Source organism: Phascolarctos cinereus, unplaced genomic scaffold (assembly GCF_003287225.1).
Source record: "Phascolarctos cinereus isolate Bilbo 61053 unplaced genomic scaffold, phaCin_HiC Scaffold_1;HRSCAF=81, whole genome shotgun sequence".
In the NCBI taxonomy this organism is placed as follows: Eukaryota; Metazoa; Chordata; class Mammalia; order Diprotodontia; family Phascolarctidae; genus Phascolarctos; species Phascolarctos cinereus.
This window is the reverse complement of record NW_027555514.1, coordinates 180,029,941-180,045,519: the sequence shown is the minus strand read 5'-3', so window position 1 is coordinate 180,045,519 and position 15,579 is coordinate 180,029,941. Positions and strand designations below refer to the sequence as shown.

The 15,579-nt window shown below is 37.0% G+C and overlaps 1 pseudogene; it reads left to right on the top strand.

Annotated features, from left to right (window-relative positions):
* Window positions 1-14,992, top strand: part of LOC110213767 (uncharacterized) — a 35,721-nt pseudogene extending 20,729 nt beyond the window's left edge.
* Window positions 14,993-15,579: the final 587 nt, after the last annotated feature.

Sequence of the window (15,579 nt, the reverse complement as noted above, 5' to 3'; positions counted from 1 at the left end):
ATCAGGTTTCCTGCACCAGTGAAGTCATCTGAAAGTTTTGAGGAAAACATAGCAGAACTATTTAGACTATTTCAAAGGCAAGGTTTAAGATATTAATGCTGTGATATCCCCAATGCCTGCTTTTTCCCTAGTTGTACAATTAACCTCCAGCATTAAATATTATCTCATCTCAAGTGGGTCCTCACTATTTGGAAACAAACTTTCTTTCTTTGTTAATAGACTGTCCCAGGCTCCTAAATGGGTATTCTAAATATTGTTTTCTCTTCAAATAACCATGGCTCCTAACTACAAAATCAATCAGTCACAATGATTATACCACTGACTCTTAATCATAAAACTTTTATTTCACAGTAAATCAAAAACAAGAATAATCAATACATGAAGTTACTAAATTAGCAAATTCAGGAACAATGATTATAATATAATCCATTTGTAAGCTTGAGTCATACTCTCTCATCACTGTATATAGAATATATGGGGAGTGAATAGTTACATACATAAACCTAGAAGAATGACACATGATGAGGGGTTGGAGGGATGGGGAACAAACAAAATAATCCAATATGATACAATAATTAAGTGTCTCTGTGCCAGGCTATGTGTGGTTTTATGGTTTGTCCTTCATTCTCAAAGAGGACCATGACATCAATGAGATGATGACATGACTTGCAATTGACTTTGATTTCAGTGAGGTAGGGCTTTGCAAAGTCACCAACCTCACTTTCTTCTCCAGAGCCATCTGGGTCCAATGGCCAAACATCAATCAGGATAACTGGAGATGGCCCAGGATGCAGTGGGAGACCTTGGCCCTTTTAAGCTAAGGTCTTTTCAGGTTCTCACTTTGAGTGAGGTAACACCCATTCAATGAATAGGCCTCTTTAAGAAGTGAGTCAAGGGGTGGCCCCTTTAAAAAAAAATAAGTAAATAAACTGGGAGGGGAAGACCCTCAGGGTTGCTGGTCAGAAGCTAAACAGTTACTACTTACATTCACTCTGAGCCTGGAGGGCCCAAAACACAACCATTAAGTGGTGCTTGGGCAAGGACTTATGTTATCCAATCCAGGAAATCCAGAGTGAGTTGGGTTTAAAGCTTGGTCTTTGAGAACTCTAGCCAATAAACCCCAAGTTAACTAGGTGCTTTTGGCCTTCAAAATTTACCTTCTTTTGTCAGGGTAGAGGAGAGAAAAGAAGCAGGGGGAGAGGAGAGAATGAGCTGAGTAGCCCAACTGGAACTACCCAGCTTGTTTCGTATTCAGGCAGCTCCGACTACTCATAGGTTGTGATTTGTCCTTCATTTTTGAAGAGGACCATGACATCAAGGAGACTATGCTAAGCAAAGGGGATGCAGTTAATAAAATGAAAGACATTCACAACTTTCCAAGGAGCTACAATCTAAGAGAGGAGGCAACACAGAAAAGGAGGCAGGTGGGGAGGATACCAGGAGGTACAAAATGCAGGGGCATCATTCCATGGAGCTGAAACCAGGCAGAGGAACAGATGCAAGGTAGAGTGAACTGAGTCCAATTTCTGCCCTCTAGTCCTCCATTCAGAGTGGAAGAGGAAACTGAGGGAAGTCAAGTGAATACAGACTTGAGTTAGTAGCATGGTGGTGAATTTAAAAGTGATGAGCATATCCTGGGAGGGGCATCTTGTTCCATGGAGTTGAAACCATATAGGGAAGCAGATGGAATGAGCTGAGTCCAGTTTCTGCCCTCTGTAAAGGAAGGCATTGGGAGGAATTTGGTACTCTACCCTCCAGTCCTCCAGTCAGAAGGGAAAGAGAATGAGGGAGGTAGTGTGAATCAGTGCTTAAGTCAGCAGTCTAGAAGTGATGAGCTTAACTTGGGAGGAACATCTTGTTAAACATGAATATAAAAATATACTTGGGACAACTCATAACTCTGGGACTGAAAACCTTTATTTCCTTGGTCTCTTTAGGAACAACCTGTACTTCTCTTCTCTGCTAACTTTTCCCCTTTTGTCTTCACCACAGCAGATATGCTCCTCTTCTATTACTCTCAAATGGATGACAAACTCATTTAACTCACAATTGCTTGAAAATGGTGCTAAGGAATTTTTTTGCTATTATAATGGTAAGAAGTTTAAAAAAAATTTTTTTAACCAAAGAACTACAAATCTTTTCAAGTTTTCTCTCTAGGTAATACAAACAAGTATAGCCAGCTCTTCACTCAACAGAATGCTGCATTGTCAAATCAGGTTTTTCTAAGAGCAAAACAAGTCTAGAGTTTAGCTATTTACTTCTGGCTTTCCCTTTCAAAGCAGAGATAGGGGTACAAAGCAAAGACTTCTGACAGATTTCACCTTAAGCTGTTGATGAAATCAGAAATCAGTAAGTAGAATTGTTTCTTCCAATGATCTCCAGTCTTTCTTCACCCAATTAGCATTTCTCAGCACAACAGTGGAACTTATTAGTGAACATCCCTGCTATATTCTTAATTTCTTCTTGTTGTCCTTTCAGCTCCTTCCAGCTGCTTGTTATTCTTTTGTTCTTTTTTTCAACATTCTGAATGACTCATTATCAGAACCTCACCTTTCAGTTAGTCATGAAACCAAAGTCCTCATTTAATCCTTTCTCGGTCTCAAAAGTACACTGATTTTCACTTTGAATTTTAACCTCTCAAGTGCTAAATAAAGTCTAAAAACTTTTATGTAGTGAAACCTGCAAAGACCACAATGTCCTGCAGCCTTAATCATTTCTCTGTCATCAAATGGATGCTCTAAGTTCTCTTTGTCTGTCCTCCTATGTCTGTCCTCACATTTTATCTGAAAATTGTTTTTTCTTTACATATTGATTTAATACATTATTTTTTCATGCATTTTTTATATTCTCTTTAATCAACCAAGCTGTTTATTCATAATTCACATTTATATCATTCACAAGATTTGATCTTAATTTTTATGCAAAAGTTTATTTTCTGCCCCCAACTTTCATTTACTTCTCATGTATAGAGTGGTTAGTACATAATATATGTGTAGTTAAGACAAAAAATCAAGACACTGGTCATATCTGAGAGTGTATGTATGATTCTGCACCTGTAGTCAGTTGTCCAGGTGCAGTGTGTAAGTATAATCTATCTCTTTATCTCTATACATATATACATGTGTGTATGTATCTTTAACTGGGATCAACTTCTTCAGTTCCTTATCCAATGAGCTGGGACTGCCTCCCCACTAGTCTGCTAAAGTAAAATTGAAAGAAGATTTTAGTAATGAATCTCTACTCCACTTTTGTATCACTGCTACTGGCTGTTCATTTGCTCCCTTACAGTATTAAATACTGTTAACAGTACTACACTTCTGTTTTTTTTTCCTCTCTTCATAATCTTCCCCTCCTCTTCAGGTGTGTTCTACTTAGTAGGCTTTAACTCAATCTGGCATTATCATCCTTTTCCAGGTTATTACTGGGGATTAACTCTGATATCAAATGCTTAACATTGGAGATGCTTGGCCCAGTGTGGTTATATACTCCGTGCAGAGTGAGGGCATAAGGGTTGAGAGTAACATGAGAGATGAGCTGATGTATTTGCCTTGTTATTTTTCCTGTTAGAAACATGGTGGTATCTTTAAATTTTATGCTTTATTTGGTACAGGGGGGTGGAGGCTTGCTTTTCTTGTTTGTTTGGTATGATAGAGTGAGGAGAGTTGTCCCTCAGGTTCTTTTTACTCTGTCATCCATTAGATATTCCTGTCCATCACCAATTACCTATTGGATATTTACTATAAGTATCTCAAACTCAAATACGTGCGAAAGGAAACTCATTAACTTCCCCTTCAAAGCTACCTCATTTTTAAACTTTGTTATCTCATTCATGTTATTATACTTGGTGTCATGATTCCTCATTCTCCCTCACCCCAGTCATCAAGTTCTATAGATCCTTCCTATGCAACATCTCTTACATTCCTTCCCTTCTTTTCTCCTAGATGACCAACCACCCTTCTTCATATCCTCATCCTTTATGCCCTCAGACCTCCTATTTGTCCAATTGCAATAGCCTCCCCATAGTTCTCATCTCCTTAAGTCTCTCCCTCTTCTGTCCATTTTATACTCAGCTGCCAATGTAATATTACTAAAACACTGGTATGAGTAAGTCACTCACTTGTTGAAGAAAACAGCACTCCTTATTACCTCCAAAATCAAATTAAAAACTTCTTCACTTTGATAATTGAGCTCTTGACAACTAGACCCAACCTGTTTTTTCAGACAGATTATACATTAATCCCTTTCATAAATGTTCTATTCCAGCCTGTCTGGCCTTCTTGCTATGATTCTCTTTCTCAATTTCATCCCCTTTCATAGGTTATCCCCCCACTCCTAGAATGCATTCTCTTCTCACTCTATCATTCAGTAAAACCTATCTCCCACAAGAGGCCTTTGCTGATCACTCAGCTACACATGGAATCATATTTTATTTATTTTGTATATAATCATATTTGTACATGATATGTCTCCTGATAGAATGAACAAAGGACGAATAATAAACTTCTTGAAGACCGGGATTTCTCTTTGTAGCCCAGTGGCAAGTAAAAAGCTAATTTTGTTCTTTGCAGCTTCAGCACTTAGTACAAAGCTTGACACATTGTGGGCACTTAATAAATGCTTACGCATTTATTATTTCATTGAGCCATGATCACATCATCTCTAAGGATGCCCTCAAGGCACATGTAGATTATGTTTTCATAAAGATTTTTATAAGGTTGAGAATGTAGGCATGGATAGATAAATAAAGCATTTATTAAGCATTTGCTATGGACTAGATGTTGGGGACACAAATACAGGCAAATAAGCAGTTCCTGACTTTGAGGAGCTTACATTATAATGGAAGAAGACAACATATAAAGGGGTGGCAGAAAGTAGGAAGAAAATACAGTCATGTCATGGAATAGAGATAGCGAAAATGGAATGGAGGTTCTGGTTCCCAGCAAGATAAGTAAAAACAAAAACAAAAACAAAAACTACCTATAAGAGCCATGGGACCAGAGCGTTAGCCCAGGGTTCCATGGTGGTTGGGAGAAGATCACGTACAGAGAGCAGATATTAAGGTGTGAAAATTGCCAGAAAAGCGTGTGGAGGGCCTGGACACCAGAAAGATAAGGAAAAATCTCTTTTAACATCTAAAACTCTTTTCATTACCTTTTTTTTTTATAATAAGTCCAAGATTCCCGCCCCCTCCCCCATTCCCCTTCTTTCAGATACTTGAAAATCCATAGACTCATAGATCTAGACATGAAAAGGACACCAGAGGCAATTTCTTCTAAGTCCTCCCTTTTACAGTGAAGAATCTGAGCCCCAGAGAACATAAATGACTTGCTCAAGCTACATACATGGTAAACATTCAAATCATTTGAATCTAGATCCTCTGAGTTGAGAGTCAGTATTCTTTTTCCTGTATCACACTGCAACATGGTCCTCAAAATTGGTCCACTTTTTGCACAATCATCAGAGACTGGGATGTTTGAGTCCTAATTTAAAGACTTTATTGTAACTTAAGAAATGTGTTTGGCTCAGAAATTTTTAGACTTCTTCCTTTTTGTTTGTTTGTTTCAGCCCTTCCAGTTTAGTCCTTAAATACATTCAGGAATATTCTGCTTAGTGGTCTTGGGCAAAGCCATCTTTGAATGAACCTTGTTTTATCTTTCCATTGTTTCCTGATAATTTCGGGGGGGATATTTATCACAAGCTTCCATAATCTTCTTCTGTAAGATTTTACACAGGAGTTTATATTATAAATCCATGTTGCCTTTTTGCTTGGGTGTTTCTCTAGTGAGCACAAAGATTAAGTATTTGAAGCCAAAGGAAGTTTCTCATCTCTTTTTGTCTCCCTGTTGGGGCAATTAGTTTACATCAGTTAAACTTGCTTGAAACATAATAGTCTGTGTCAGTATTTGTTCTTTTATGACATCTCCATTTTTAAAGTGTCAACATCCCTTCAAATAGGAAGAAGTTAGAACTTCCTCAATTGAATACCACATACTGTCATTTTTATTATTTTTATTGTTTGATAATTATTTGAATATTTATGCTAACAAGGCAGTGATGTGATAGTATGTAGACAAAGATTTTGAAATGACACCTACTTCAATAACAGTTTAATTCCTTTATGATAAGATGTAATAATTTCAAATTTTTGTGATGCTATTTGTTACTTACCATAAGGAGTATCACCCAAACATTGCTTGAAGAAAATATTTGTGACTAAAAGTTTGAGATTTATTTCCAGTCTAGAAACCTTTGACTTTTCTTGTTGGCTTATTCTTAAACAATATTTTCCAAACTTTTTTCTTTTTCTGTCCTATTTTACCTATGCTTTATGAAGTATTAAAGCATATGTTGTTTTATTTTGAATGGTCTTAAGGAGTTTTTAAATTTCTCTACCTCTTTACCCTTTGCAACAGATTTTGGTGAATAAGCTGCAATTTTTCATGGAGGTCTTCTTATAAAAGCTTATCCTAAGCAACACAATACAGATGACTACATATCCTGTGAAATGTTTTTTTTCCCCTTGCCATTGTATACTTGATAGAATAATTCTGCCAACTTCATTTACCCCTCTAAAGAGAACATTCGAAGCATCCTTCCATTCAGCGGAGACTTTCATTTTCTGTTTTCATTTGCAGTGTGGATATTGATATTATTAAGATTCAGTTCCTCCATCAAGCATGTCCATTAACTGATTCCTTGATGAGGATCTCACCTTTAGAGTGCCAGTAAGTAAAGGAATATTCATTCATGATGTAATTCTTAGCACCCTTTGTATCAGTTTCTGTCACTATGTCACCATCTCTCTGGAGACAAGAGTATTGCACAGTACTGTTGCTCTTTTATATTTTCCTTTGCTTTATGGTTTTCCTTTGTTTCATGAGTTGCCATGGTCAGAAAATTCATCCGGAAAGAGCTGATCTGCTATTGATGAGATTTTCTGTATTTAGCCATGTTAGTTTCTGGATTTCAGATGTAATATTTTTCTAACACTGTAATATTTTTAAATAAGCAATTTAAATTTAATTTAAAGAGTAATTGATTTGGTACATTAAAAAAACTTAAATAAAAAATTGATAGGAGAGAAGCCAAAATTAATAACATTAAAAGAAAAAATGAATTCTTCCCTTACACCAGCATGTCTGGGATTCCTAGAAATGGATCACCATGTGAGTGTTAGTCAAACTCTCACAGAGTGCTAGGGTTAACTTTATAATGGAGGATACACTCTTAATAATTGCGACCACAGTTAATGAGCCCTCCCTGGTGCTTTTCCCATTTATACAAAATTAATCATCATGATGCCACTAAACCTTAACAGTTATTCAAAAATAATATGAGAGCAAGAGTATTATAATAATTATTTAATATAAAATAAATTCAATAATAATAAAATATTACAATCCACATACCAACTGTGTTAAATTATTTCACCAGTATACACAGTGTCTGTGGTGAAGAGTTCTCACACACCTAAAGAAATATGAAAGTGAGGAAAATTCATGTTCCTAGGCCAACTCACAACCATGAAGGTGAAGGCTTTGATGCCCTTAGTCCCTTCAGGAAGAATCTGTCTCACACAACACCATTTCAGTGCCAACAACCATTTCTGTTCCTCATCTTTTCTGTTGTGTATATGTCTTCTCTTCTGCTCTGGAACACATGGAGCAACAATACCAACTCTTAAAGGGTATTGTAGAAGTGTTAAGTTCCTTTAAGCAGAGAACAAGTTACTGAGATTGTCTCTTTAGGCAAGATAATCAGCCTAGCTAGTTCCTCACTCCACTGAATTTGACATTGTCCACTCAGCTCTCAATTGATGCATATAAAGAGTTCTAAAGCCTGCTTTCTGCCCCCTTATACTTTTTCATCACAAACAAATGGTGACAGCAGAGAGTGACCAAGCATCTCTTCTCAAACTATAGGTGGTGCTGAGTGGTAAAAACTAAAATTGCAGCTCTCTTCCAATCAAAAGGTTCCCAGTTTTTTCTTCAATCAGTCTGAAAACAGTATTCTCTTCAAATAAGCAACCTCGCCAATACAGCAGCAGAAACTTTCTAATCAGGTAACTACTTTTATTAGCATCCTCTCCTCTTGCTTCTTCTCTACTTGTAGTGGCTCAAATCAGAGCCTCTAAGTGATTAGTAAATTATTTCTCCTTTCTAAGGTAAAGCTAATGAAAACCAACTTTTGTCAATTAACAAAACTTATTTAATCTTCCTGTAATTGGCAGTTATTTGATTCATCACATAGTGAGAACAAGGTTAAAAAACATCTAAAGAAAGGAATGAAAGAAAACACAAGCCTAGCAACCATAAAATAAAATAAAACAAAATAGATTATACAATGCAGTAAAAGAAAAGAGAGTGGCGGAATTGGCAAGTAAAAGAAAACCAAATATATAGGGTGGGAGATTATTTCTAAAAAGAAAAAAATATATATATACACACACACACACACACACACACACACTATATATATATATATAATTTTTTTCTTTTATAAAAGACTGCACATAATTTACTTTGCATCAGGTGGATAAAACAAAAGTGTGGCTTGTAATCATGCTGTCAGACAAAGCAGAAATAAAATTTACAACATTAGAAATGATATGAAGAAAACTATGTCATCCTCAAAGGACTCACAGTGAATCTATCTATCTAGGGGAAATTAATATTATACTATTATTTTAATAGCCAATTACTAATTTTTGATCCATCTTTTCTCCTCCTATTGTTGTCAAGACCCTACTCCTGAAAAGGTCAGTCAGTCTCTGAAGGGCAAGATGAAGTAATGTGATCACTCCCAACCCCGAAGACATCTGCTCCTTAACTAATTTGGACTGGGCCCCACCCAAATGGGACTCTGGGTTTTGTTTACTCTGCAAACAGAGGCTGCACTGAGCTGATGGAAGCTGTACTCAGAGAGATTCCTGTGTCCTTGGTCCCTTCATTAGAGTTTAGGTAGCCTGGCTCATGAAGGAGAAAAAAAGGCAGAGAGACTCTGATCTAGAAAGATTTTGCTTGCCTAATTTGCTGGAGGTTGCTAAATTTCATGACGAAATTTCTCAGCTGACTTCCTCCTCTAGACAGGGATAGAGGACTTGCCGCCCACCTCTTCATTAAATATCCACCAATCAGAATTGCCATTTACTTGTTAGTAGAGGACCCTGTCAGAAAGGAAACGGAGATTTAAGATAACCCAAGACCCTGCCTTTTTGTCTTTAGATACTAAGAGAGGCCACTGACTATCGATTTATTGATTTTTTGGCCAGTTTGATTAATAAATTGATTTTTAATGCCTGGAAACTTTATATCTCAGAATTTTTGTTGCAACATATCTATAGGTGAATATGTATGAAATATGTATGCGTGAAATTTTTTAAGTATTAAATATGTATAACATCAAATGGCATATCCTCAAAATTCATAAAGGAACATTTACCTGAATTGTTCGTGTGTGTGCATATGTATGTGTGTATATCTGTATACACAAACATATACATATATAAAACTATGTATGTGTATATACACACACATATACACACAGTAGTAGTTAAACCTTAATGTTCCTGTCAGAACTGGACAAATCTAACACACACACACACACACACACACACACACACACACACACACACACACAGAGCTATATTTCTTAGAACCACAAAGTTCTATTATAAAAATGCCCTATCCTTTAAGATATAAAAATATTATGAATAAATGTGGAAAAGAACAAATACTAAATATATCACTGGCAAACCGTAACATGAACAAAAATGGTAATTAATATGAGAAGCACAAGAAAAACATATAAACCAAAATGAAAACTGTGACATCTTGAATAATAAGTCCAATTAAAAAAAAACTCAGAGAAGTAATTAATAATTATGTGAAAGACAGTGATAATGATGAGACAACATTCCAAAATTTCTAGGATATAGCAAAATAGGCTTCAGAGGAAAAATTATATTCCTAAGAACATACCTTAAGGGAAAAAAAGTAAAATATTGATGAACTGAGTATGAAATAAAAAAAAAATAGAAAAGCAGCAGCAGTAACAACAGCAAAACAGCAAATGAACATAAAAGGTGGAATTTTGAAAATTAGAAGAAAAGTAGATACTAAGTAGTACAAAGATACCATAACTCTTCCAATACAACTCCTTCACAAAGTTCTAGAAAATACACCAGATTGCATCCTGATTGAGAAATCCAAAGGAAAATAGAACATAATGAATCCTCTTTCTATCCCAGGTCAGCATGGGTAGACAGAGAGGTCTGTTGCCGCTGAATAAAGGATCTGGTCAGGGCTGTACTACGCAACATTTTAGCACTCATGAACTGAAGGAGGACTGAGAATCTCCATTAAAGCAAGATCAATATAATGGGATTTGGACTGAATGCAGGATACAGTTCTGAAGAGGAAGAAGAGTCTCCTGTCATACATAGTTCTAGGGTCTTAGATCAAAGGTGGGCTGAGAAGGGGACCTGTGCTAGCCTGAGAATGGCTTCCCAAGCTAAGGAGGGGTTATAGGTCATAGGCTATATACTGAGAGATTAACAAGTAAGCAGCTGTGTGTCTCTGAGCTGAGAAGCTGAGCAGCCTTCAACATAGTCAGAAACTTTCAGCAGAATAACTAGGGCAGGAGTCTAAGACCAAAGGAGAGACTGCTGTTTTGTCATTCAAAATCAGCAGACCTAAAACCTAACTGTTAGTGAAGGTTCAGAAACGCTTTACTGGAACTTTCAACCAGGAACAAGTCAACAGCAGGGTTGTGCAGACCTAAACCCAGGTCAGAAATGTGTAAAGCTCAGACCAGGAAGGTAGTGACCAGACTTGGCCTCAGATCATACAACTTTGGGAGCATTAAAAGAGGAGGCCAGTTTGACTTACTCCTAATATCATCAAGTAACACAACACTCTGAATATACTACAAGAAAGCAGGAAAAGGACTTGAAAGTTCAGGATATTTCCCCCTAGAAGTGCACAAAGCTTGGCCCTAACATAAAGTCCAAAGTCAGGAAATAGGCTGGAAAAATGAGCAAATAAATTTAAAAAAAAAGATTCCTGCCATTCATAATAATAATAACAAGAACAACAACAAGAATAACTACTATTTATACAGTGCTTTAACATTTCTGAAATGATTTACAAACATTATGAAGTTTTACAAAGAGCTATGTTGGTGACAGGGATGCTCAAGACACAAACCCTGAAGAAGAGAAATGACTCTAAAACATTTATAAACCTCAATGAAAAACACAGCTAGGACGTGAAAGCAAATAGAATTCTTTAAAGAGAAGTCAGAGGTCTTTTTTTTTTAACAAAAAAAGCTAAAAATTGTTTTAAAAAACATTAAAGTGCAAGAGGAAAAATAGGGAAATTAATGACAGTGATGGAAGAAAAAATTGGAAAGAGACTTAATTTAGTACAAGAGGTATAAAGCCTTATTCAGACAACAGACTCTCTGAAAATTATAATTAACTAAATAAAAACATATGACTCCATAAGACAACAACAAATATTAAAACAAAGTCAAAAAATTGAAAAAAAATGTAAGATATCCTTTAAAAACAAGTGATCTGGAAAATTGATTGAGGAGAGGTAATCTAAGAATCACTGGACTACAAGATAAAAAAAAGAGTCTAGATATCATCTTTCAAGAAATTATAAAAGAATTTCTTAGAAGAAGAAGGCAAAATGGAAAGGAAAGAACTCACCAGTCACATCATTAAAGAAATCACAAAGTGAAAATTCCCAGGAAGATTATAGTACAAATCCAGAGTTTCCAAGTCAGAGCAAAAATATTGCAAGAAGCATTAGTTAGGATTGCCTAAGATTTACCAGCAGCCACTCTAGAGCAAGAGAGCTTGTAGTACTATATTACAGAAGGCAAAGGCAAAAGATTTAGTCTTACAACCAAGAATAATTTACCCAGCAAAATAGAGTATAATTATATGGGGGAAAGATGGATCTTTGATGAAACAGAGGACTTTAAGCATTCCTAATGAAAATTTCAGATGAGCATAGATATTTTGAAATAGAAACATAGGAATAAAGAGAAACATGTTGTTTGTTGGTTGGTTGGTTTTTGTCCTTTGTTCTGGAAGAGGACCAAAATGATATCAGTATGTTAGAGTCTGGTTACAGTGTGTCAGACTGTGACTGATCGGAATGCTCTATCACAGGTCAGGCACTAATAGTCCATGTGAGCATTTGGGGTGGATTCTCTAAATTTGCACATCTCATGTTTCTTTTGAGCTACTGCAATTCTGCTTTGCTCATAGAGCATGGTATCTTCTCTGATGAGGGCACACCATATGAGTAGTCCTGTGCCAACGTTTCCCAACTCACACAATCAATTCCACAGTTCTTAAGAGAGACCGTGAGAGTGACCTCGTATCACTTTTTCTGACCAGCATGTGAGCACTTGCCCTGTCTGAGTTTTCCAGACATTTTGCATTTGAACAATGTGGCCAACCTATTGGAGTTACACTCTCTGTAGTAGCATTTGAATGCTTGGCAGTTTAGTTCCAGAAAGTACCTCAGTGTCTAGAATCTTATCCTGCCAAGTTATCTTCAGAATCTTCCTAAGACAATTCAAATGGAAACGATTCCGTTTCCTAGCATGGTGCTGGTATACTGTCCAGGTTTCACAGGCATACAGTGATGAGGTCAGCACAACAGCTCTGTAGACCTTAAGTTTGGTAGTCAGTCTAATACCTCTTCTCTCCCACACTTTCCTTTGGAGCCTTCCAAACATTGAACATTGAAGGCATTTGACAACATGGCTGAAAACATACTGCTAAAAAGCATGGGAGTAAGCACACAGCCTTGTTTCATTCCAGAGGCCTATTCACTGAACGGGTGTTACCTCCTCAAAGTGAAAACCTGAAAAGACCTTAGCTTAAAAGGACCAAAGCCTCTCATTGCATCCTGGGCCATCTCTAGTCATCCAGATGAATATCTGGCTGCTGTACCCAGAAGGCTCTGGAGGAGAAAGTGAGGCTGGTGACCTTGCACAGCCCTCCCTCACTCAAATTGAAGTCAATTGAAAGTCATGTCATCATCTCCCTGATGTCATGGTCATCTTTGAGAACAAAGGACAAACACAACAACATAAATGAAGTGCTTACATGCACAGTGCCTTGAAATAGTAGGTGCTTAATAAATGCTTATTGACTGACTGCTTATGGTCACAAGTCTAGTAAATGATAAAATAGGACTAGAAACTATGTCTTCTACCTAATATTTGATTGCTTTTTCTACTACATTACTCTGTCTGGTAGGAACTTAAATGCTGTTTAAAATATTCATTTGCAAACTGACCAAACTCTTCTAAGAAACAAATAGCTATTTTAATTCCAACAATTTTGTTCAAATTGGTACAACACAAAGAACAATCTTTATGTCTAATTCTGTATGCTACTCAAGAAGTTGTTTGAATTCATTTTTCTACTTTGGGTAGAAGAAGATCAAAGACGGAATAGGAACACTTCTTTTGGTGGTTAGAACAATCATAACTGTTGAGAGACAGGAAACAGAGCTGTTCAATTCTTTTTTTTTTCTTCTGTTTTCTCTGCCAAGGAGAATGCTCTTTGAGCTGCATAACTTTGCCAGTTTGTCCCATTGGCATTTCAAACCCAACATGTCTAAAACCAAGCTTATCATCTTTCTCCTTAAACATTTACTTCTTCCAATAGTTCTGTTGAGGGGACCACCATCCTCCAGTCACCTAGGTTCTAAATTTCAGTATTGTTCTTAACTCTTTCTTTACTCTCACACCCCATCCACTTGCCAAGTCCTGTTAATTCAATTTCCATAGCATCTCTCAGATCAATCTCCATTGGTTTTTAGCCAATGCCATGTCCCTCGCTCCTTAAAAAAACAAAAACAAAAACAATAAAAACACAAAAAATGACAAAAACAAAAATTCAACCCTTTAGTGGCTCAATATTGCCTCAAGGATAAACTACCAACTACTTAGTCTGCTTTTCCAGGTTCTATACAATTTGGCTCCTATCTGCTTTTTCTGTTTTTTTTGATCATTAATTTTACATTTTTTTTTTGTTTGTTTTTGGTAAGGCAGTTGGGGTTAAGTGACTTGCCCAGAGTTGCACAAGTGGTATGTGTCTGAGGCTGGATTTGAACTCAGGTCCTCCTGACTCCAGGGCCGGTGCTCTATCCACTGTGCCACCTAGCTGCCCCAAGATCATTAATTTTAACTTGTAAGGGACTTTAGCAGTCATGAAGCCCAGCTCTCACATTTAAATAATAATGGTAATATTTATATAGGGCCTATTATGTGCCAGGCACTGTGCTGAGGGCTTATAAATATTATCTCATTTGATCCTCACTGACAACTTTGGGAGTTAGGTGCTTTTATTATCACCTCCATTTTACCTATGAAGAAACTGAAGCAAACAGAAGTAGTACTAACTTTGTGCTAAGCACTCTACAATTACTATTATCCTATTTGATCCTCACAACAATCCTGGGGGGGGTGGGAGTTACTATTTTTATCCTCATTTTACAGATGGGAAACTGAGGCAAACAGAGTTTAAGTGACTTGTCCAGGGACACATGGCTAGTAAGTGTCTGAGGTAGGATTTGAAGTCAAAGTCTTTGTTTCACTCCACTGATAACTGGGAAGGTGCATGAGCATCATCCATTACCAGAACCAGCGCAAGCATGCCGTCATGAAATTGATGTACAATACTAATGAACTTTTCCGGACAGCCAAACTTTGACATAATTTTCCATAAGTCCTCACTACTGACGATATCAAAGGCTTTGGTCAGATCTTCAAATGTTGTGTACAGACCTTTGTTCTGCTCTTGGCATTTCTCCTGAAGGTGTCAGACAGAAAACACCATGTTAACTGTTCCTCAGCCCTTTCTGAAGCCACACCAACTCTCAGGGAGATGACCTTCTTCCACGTGAAAGATCAACCTATTAAGGAGGATTCTGACAAGGATCTTGTTAGCAATGACTAAAGAGAGGATTCCCCACCCCGCTGGGGTTGTCACAGGATGCTCTATTTCCTATACCTTTATAGAGTTGGATAGTGGAGGCATCCTTGAACTCCTGGGGGACTAATCTCCTCTCGCCATATAACCCAGAAAATTTCAGTCAGCTTTTATATCAGCAATGGACCCTCCAACCTTGTAAACCTCAGCTGGAATGGAATCAGCACCAGGTGCTTGGCCACATGAAAAGAGTCTAATGGCATTCAAAACCTCTTCTTCAGTTGTAACTTTAGCTGGGGAAAGATGACTTCAACCTGAAGTAAAAGGTCATTGGCTTCAGCATTGATTGATGACAGTGTATTGAGAATACTAGAAAAGTTTTCAGTCCATCTTACTAGGATCAAATCCTTATCACTAATTAATGTGATAAGCACTGAACATTGAGAGGTACCATAGGTCTATATAGCCCATAACTAGCTTTCAGGACTTCATAGAAGCATTGTAGCTTGTTACTATCCGCATAAAACTGAATTTTATCAACTTTCTTACCGAGCCAAGAATCATGCATCTGTCTAAGCTTTGCTTGTACTTTACTTTTGATGGACTTAAATGCT